This window comes from Pinus tabuliformis, chromosome 4_1 (genome assembly GCF_031772625.1).
Source record: "Pinus tabuliformis cultivar Carrire ecotype Pingquan chromosome 4_1, CPIR1, whole genome shotgun sequence".
NCBI lineage: Eukaryota > Viridiplantae > Streptophyta > Pinopsida > Pinales > Pinaceae > Pinus > Pinus tabuliformis.
In genome coordinates this window covers 733397316-733404511 of record NC_142303.1, presented here as the reverse complement: position 1 = coordinate 733404511, position 7196 = coordinate 733397316, and positions in this window count along the sequence as shown.

Sequence of the window (7196 nt, the reverse complement as noted above, 5' to 3'; positions counted from 1 at the left end):
ATCAAAACCTTCTGTTCAGTCAAAATTTCACAATTCAACAAGAATTTGTTACAAAATAGCATTGGGGTCTAGATTTTCTCTCATCCCATGATGATGATGGTGCTTCTCTCTGAATTTCTAGGCCAACCAACCCTTACTATCATATCGATATACTGTAGGTGAAATATCTTCTGGGCACTCTGCTTTATGTAAATTATTCTTGATTGACGTCTAATTGTCTTCATAATGACGCCCGCAACCGGAATAATTGTCATGGATTCTATTTCTATACACTATGATAACATAGCCATCATATGATTATAGAGGAATTAGTCCATCTAGATACCTTATTCTCTGAATGTTTAAGTGGTCACTATTTTTGTGTTTTCACCTTTTCTGGGATGTAAATCAGCCAAATATTTCTATTAGCTTTTAAATGGGAGTACATGGGTAGCTAGAGAACCAAAAAGCTGGTTCCCAATATCAGAAAACCAGAGTCATTATATTATACATTAGTAATTCCATGGACCATAAGCTTGCATATAGCCAAAAAATCAAGGTTTTTCATGAAAACCAAAGTAGCAACATCCAAAATATCTAGAGAGAAAAATCTGATGGGGTCCTACCAAAAATTATAGTGACTAACCACAGAAAAATTCATACATACAATGTTACAGTGACGAACCACAAAAACTTCATACAAGATATAGAATTACTTCCAACCACACAGAAGAAGGAGACCAGAGATTATTTCATATTACATCGAGCTGTCATGGGAATTTTGTTGTGCATTTCCAAAAATGGTAGAAAAACACAAGGCATGACCATCACTGAAGATGATTTCAAATGGAAATGATAACTCAAGAGAGGGGAGACATAGTAGATTAAATGGAATTAATGTTGGTTTTAACATTTATTACTGCAAGAGGTTCTGAAAGTTCCTATATCTCAGAATGCGAGATAACATATTTTTCCACCTAAAGCGCATGAGTGATAATATCATCTAGACTGAAGCGGATGTTTCAAAGTGTTAGTTTTATGTCTTCGTTCCTTGCAAAGAGTTGATAATTATTCTCCTGTTTATCACCTAAGATCAATCTAAACGGTGTATCCATTTGTTGATGAATGGCAAGAGAGTGAAGGAAGTAAATTCAACGCTTTCTTAACTTCCTCGGATCATGAATCCATTTAAGATCCTCTATCCCAACTTTTAAATAAGATAAATACATCCTATCACCAAATTCTTTAGACTCAAGGAGTCCAATTACCTTGTGAACTACATAGGGAACTGAATCAAAATAGTTAGCTATAGAATTCCACTGAAATAAAAATTGACGCCGATGTATTGAGCCAAAAGCTCCACCTCTTCGACTTGGAAACCTTTATCACAGAGGCATGGGTGCACCAATTAATAGGGAAAATCTTATACTTGGAAAAACCAAATATAATACAACCCAATAACTAAGACAAGAGACTGAGTAATGCATTATAAGGATACGACTAAAAAGAAAACTTCTTTCAAAGCAACAACTAGTACTAGGTTTCAGTTCCCTTAGACCAAGCATGCACAAGTTGTTGGGATCAGAAATTGAGGGAAAGAGCCTTAAGGGTAAGAGCTTATACATAGTAGAAGACAACAAAGGAGAATCGGCTTTCCTTCTTCAAGATTGGAAAAGTAACTTAAAGGACTATTTCAACTATTGAGTTAGAGTATAAAAGAAAAGAGAACCCAAAAACATACCATTGAAGATGAGGAACCCCAATTTCTAAATACTCCCAAATAACTTAGAACCAAATACATAAACTACTTGGGTACCAAAATCCACATACCAGAACTAGGTATTTGAATGATATACTTATGGAATTGGTCACTTGAAGTGTCAAAGTAAGGAGTACAATAACGAGTTCAAATACTGGACCAAAATTCTTATTAAGAAATAATATGAAAAACATTGACCATATACAAATGAGCTAGAAAGAGAAGTGTGGGTGACTGCAAAGCACAATCTCTCAACCAAGGTATAACCTAGGAAGCTTTAGGAGATCACCACCAGACTACCCCAAACACAGGTGTATAAAGTGATAGAGTGGAAGAAGGAGGACATTATAGTTTCCACCTCACTATCACCTTTAGAACCCTTGTACATTGGCTATGGAATTAACCATTTACGGTATTTATAAAAGATGTACTTCCTTGAATGACACAAGAAAGGAAAGTTGTTCTCATACCACTATGAGCGCATGGAATGACATGTGGTGTGTCTGGCATACTTCTTAATTGAACCATTCCTCTCATAATACCTCCCACCATTAATGCATGTATTACCAAGTATACTCCTATATTCCATAACCTAACTAGTGCAATCTCCCACAAACTTCTCCATTTCTACAATAAGGCAAAGTGCACATAATAAATATTTTTTCTCGATACCGGAAACTTCAACCTTCTCGCATTTAAAATGACATGACCATAGTTGGGTTGTTCAACCCTCATCACCATTTATTTTCCCACGTTGCATAAAGAGTTGGATAGTCGTAAAATATGGCATGCTCTTGAAACCTACCTTATTTAATTTCATGTATGCACCCACATCAAGAATCCTAAAATATTTGTTTTGCGTTTGATTTTTTCAAACTTGCATAAAATACCTGAGAGTATTAATCCCCCATTGCAACATAATATACGGATAAAGTATGTTCCAGTTATCACACACCATATGTGTACGTAGGAAACATGTCATTCCTCTCACCTATATCCACCATGAATTTGTTAACCTGGAAATGCTTTTGTTCCAAAAAAAGAAGCATAACAACTTGAAACATAATTACAGACTTAATAAACAATAATTCCTCTATATTGATGTATCTACAGTGTGTTGTCCATAATCTTATGCAAGTAATACATTTAATTTTGTGTAAATTCCATTCTATCCTGTAGAGGCCAAGGTAGATCAATATGAATATTTGGATAAGAACAACCCATGTTCGTTAGATAGTCCACAACTCCATTCTCACCTCGTTTGGTATGTAATACTACAATGTAATCAAAACCTCTCAAAAGATAGGCAATATTTGATGCCAATCCTTCTAGTCGCCAACTAGATAATTCTTTGTACCCAGTTAACACCCATTATGGAATCCCCTACAATATGTAATAACTTGTATCCTTCTTTGAGACTGATATAAAGTCACATTTCAAGGGTCATGAACTTTACATAATTGTTACTGCCCACCTCACAATCCTGTCAAGGGATTGGGTTTATCTCCTAAAATACCTCCAAGCCCTAATATACCTGGATTTCCTTTAGCAGGATCGTCAAAATTTAATTGAATAAAATGCATAGGAGGATAAATATGACTTTACGTAGCAACAATTTGTTTAGTAATAATCCCTATGGTTTTTGTGATTACTATTGTTTTATGCAGACTTTTATTTCGAAGTATAAGAGCTTCCATGACATTGATCTCTCAATGTTTTGATGTATAGTGTATGGCCAAGAGAGTTTCTCGAATGTTTGACAAGATTTGATCTCAAAACATAATTGTATTTCTCTTCTTATCTCTGAAGGTTTCTTAATTACACTCCTTCCATAGATTCCACAGGATAAAATCCCAAAGTTCTAGGCTCTCTTAATGGTTAAGAGCATGCGTTTCCTCCTAAGGCATCACAGGTTCCGAACTAGAGGGGTATATACTATGTATGCCTTCAAATGCTTAGCTGTTAAATTGTTGCACGGAGGTGGGTCCCTTGTGCCACAAACAAGGGGGTCTCATACACCAATTTGGTGTTTGGCTTGGTTGTGACCTAAAAATTGGATAATGATAATAATAATAATAATAATTGGATTCTTGAAATTACTTTTGAACCATTGAATCACTATTATCTCAGTGATGTCTATAAGTCCTTGGCAGTTGATAAGAATTATAGGAATAAACTATTCAATGATTCATCTTATTTACCACACAAATAAAAAATTGAAGGCCATTCCACGCCCTTTTGATGAACCCTTTCCCATGTAGAAAGATGGTTCCATGCAATTAAACATAATAAGATAGAGATATTCTTCCAACCTACATCAATCCATATATAATTTAAGAATGACACCTTCTCCAATTTGCTATGTGTCATAGTGATCGAGGATGCCTATTTAACTGTGAAGGAGCCTATAGAAAGAGTTCACCATCTTAATATGTTATTGTCATCTGATGATTTGATAATCCTTTGTGACAAATCCTTATGCAATATTTCCCAAGGGAGAATATATATAAATTTTGACCAATCATTCTTTTATTTCCAGGACCTCCAAAGACTACTATCCCCATCTCCTTTCCAATTATCTTATACTTTTGTAAAATCCATATGTTTCAAAAGTATTTGCATTTCTCTAAGAGTAGGATCATCCTTTAAACTTAGAATATGCTACCATGCTTCATCCAAAAAATATCCCTTCTCTCTTGACTTAACATTCCAGATCACATTATTTCGTAACAAATCCCTATTGTTGTTCGCCCATACCCATAAGTTAGAACCTATAATATTTATATCATAATGACACCATGTCTTCGTGTGTATGTAATGTGACATATTTCCTTAACCAAATTTGTATTCAAAGTTGGTCCCATCCCTTTATCCATTGCCACCAAACCTTAAAACCAAAAGAAGTTTTCATGATTTCAAGATCTCATAAGCCCAGGCCACCTGAATATCTATGTAAAATATGCTTCTCCTCACTAAGTAACAACCATTGACTATCCTTTCTGGCTCCTCGCCATTAAAAATAAATCCATAATGATCAGAATTTATCTTCCATAGTTTTTGGAAGAGGTATAGCCGCAATCTGATATACAAGAATGGTTTGTAAGACTTCCTTAGTGAGAACTAACCTTCTTGCAAAATCAAGGGCTCTAAAGGTCCAATCTTGAATCTTTTTTTACAGATTTACGATTAAACATTTCCATAAGGTTTCTCATTTAGGATATAAGACCAATGGGATCCCCAAATATTTAAAAATAAATTTATCATGATGGAACGCCAAAGAATTTGTAAGATGAATTTGGACAAACTTTATAGTTAAAGAAAAATATATGGGCCTTCTCCCTATTTATTACAATCCCAGAAACTCGGTAAAAAAATATGGCATAGTTGAATGAGTAGTGTTGCTTAGGTTGGGACCATGTTGTCCTTCCTTACCATTAGACATTTGGTTTGTGCATGTAGAGTCTCTTTCCACTTTGACATTGAAGAGTATTAACAAGTTTGTTGATGTTCTCATGCTGCATATAGAAGAGATTTGTGTGCCTTTAAATGAACTGCCTTTATTAGAAGCAATATATAGAGTCTTGGTATGGAATCTATATGTTCTTTAATTCTTGTCATGTGAAGATTGAGGTTTGACAATCATCACACTAATAAGGTGGTTTGTTTAATCATTGGAAGTCTTATAACCTCCATTGTAGCAGTCTTTAATGGCCTTTCTTCTCATTTGGTAATATTAGTTATATTTGTTTAGATAGGCAGAGTATATTTCCTTATGAGATATTTTAAATAAGAGGGTAATGTTTTCCATCTCATTGACCCCCTTACTCGGGTATCTACTAAGATTCCTAAGAAAATACCTTCCATATTGTGATGAATATGTCGGTGATTCTTAGACATGCCAAGTTCCACTGTATTATTATGCCCCATATTGGATAGGTTCTTCTCCATGAGTGAATGCCCATGTCCTAAATGAAAATGGCTATGCTCCAAATGAGAATGAGTGTGTCCTGAATGAAACTTGCTATGCTACGAATGAGTATATTTATGCCACAAATGAGAATTTCTATGCTCCAAATGAGAATGTTTGTGTCTAGAATGAGAATGGGTATGTAAATGGTTGTTTTCACAATGTTGATGATTTTCACTGGTGTTGCCAACATGGTGAGACATACAAATATATTTTGTTTCTTCACTCTTTAGAGCACCATTTTTTTTCCCTCAATCATTCTACTATTGCGTAATTAACCTCACATTCATATTTTGAATCCGAGCTTAACGATACTATTTTTAATGTTAATGCCAAAATTATTGATAATTGTCTAATCTATAATTTTCTCTTTGTTGCCTAGTGCCATCTCTACTATTGGAATTCATGTCATCTGGCTCACGTTTTCTTTCATTTGAGTTTTGTGGTGTTGTAGGAAGTATATGATCTTGTATAGTCACCCCGCCCTCCTTTCTACACAAGAAAGATGACATGAATTGCCATTATATTTTGGCTTGAAGGAATGTTGGAGGAGACAAAGACAAAATTATCACATGATCAACTAATTCCTCTTTCATATAACATATTCCCACCGTCTTAGGTTTCCCAGTTTAGCGTCTCAATAAAATGGATTCTTCCCAGAGATGGAGCTTTGTAGTAAATGCAAGAGGAATACCTTATCTTTAGCTTTGAGAGGAATACCTTGTCTAAAGCTCTGTAGTAAATTCTAGAGGAATACCCTATCTAGAGTTTTGTAGTAAATGCAAGAGGAATACTTCCTTCCATTTCTTTCCACAAACGGGACAAATCAGGTTGTCGTGATTTACATTTGAAGCAATAGACATAAAATTGAATGCTTGAGAACATTTCGTAATGAATATTGCATGGCGTGACAATAGAAATATAAAAATGATCAGAAACTGATGTGAATGCAACAATCCAAGTTTAACATGGATCAATAAAATTTAACCTCTTTGTGAATATCATAAAGCCCACTAAGGTTTAATATGGAGGTTTGTGTAAATTCAAAGAACCAAACCCACTTAGGACCCGTTACATAGTATTTTGTGACACCTCCTGCACTTCCACGTGACATACCCCAAAGTACCTGAAACATGACCATCATGCATTGTACTCATTCATATATGTAGTTCAGATCCTTCCTAAGAATTTGATTGGAAAATTCCTTGAGCTTTGCCTGAAGGAAATAGCTTTCAACCCCTAATTTGAGAATCATCGCCCTTATGAGACTAAAACCAATGATAATCACCTATGGCATTTCTATGTTCATTTGTATACCCACGATTATCCCAAAAAGGAAATTTTCCCAAATAGGATGAGAAGCTTCATGATCTAGAAGCTTCCAAAGCGATGAGCTAGAGGTTGTTTGGCATAGATGGGGTCGAATTCTCCCAAACATGGCCTCTTGGTCTTATCCCTATGATATACCTCCTTGAGATAAGGGCCTACTCC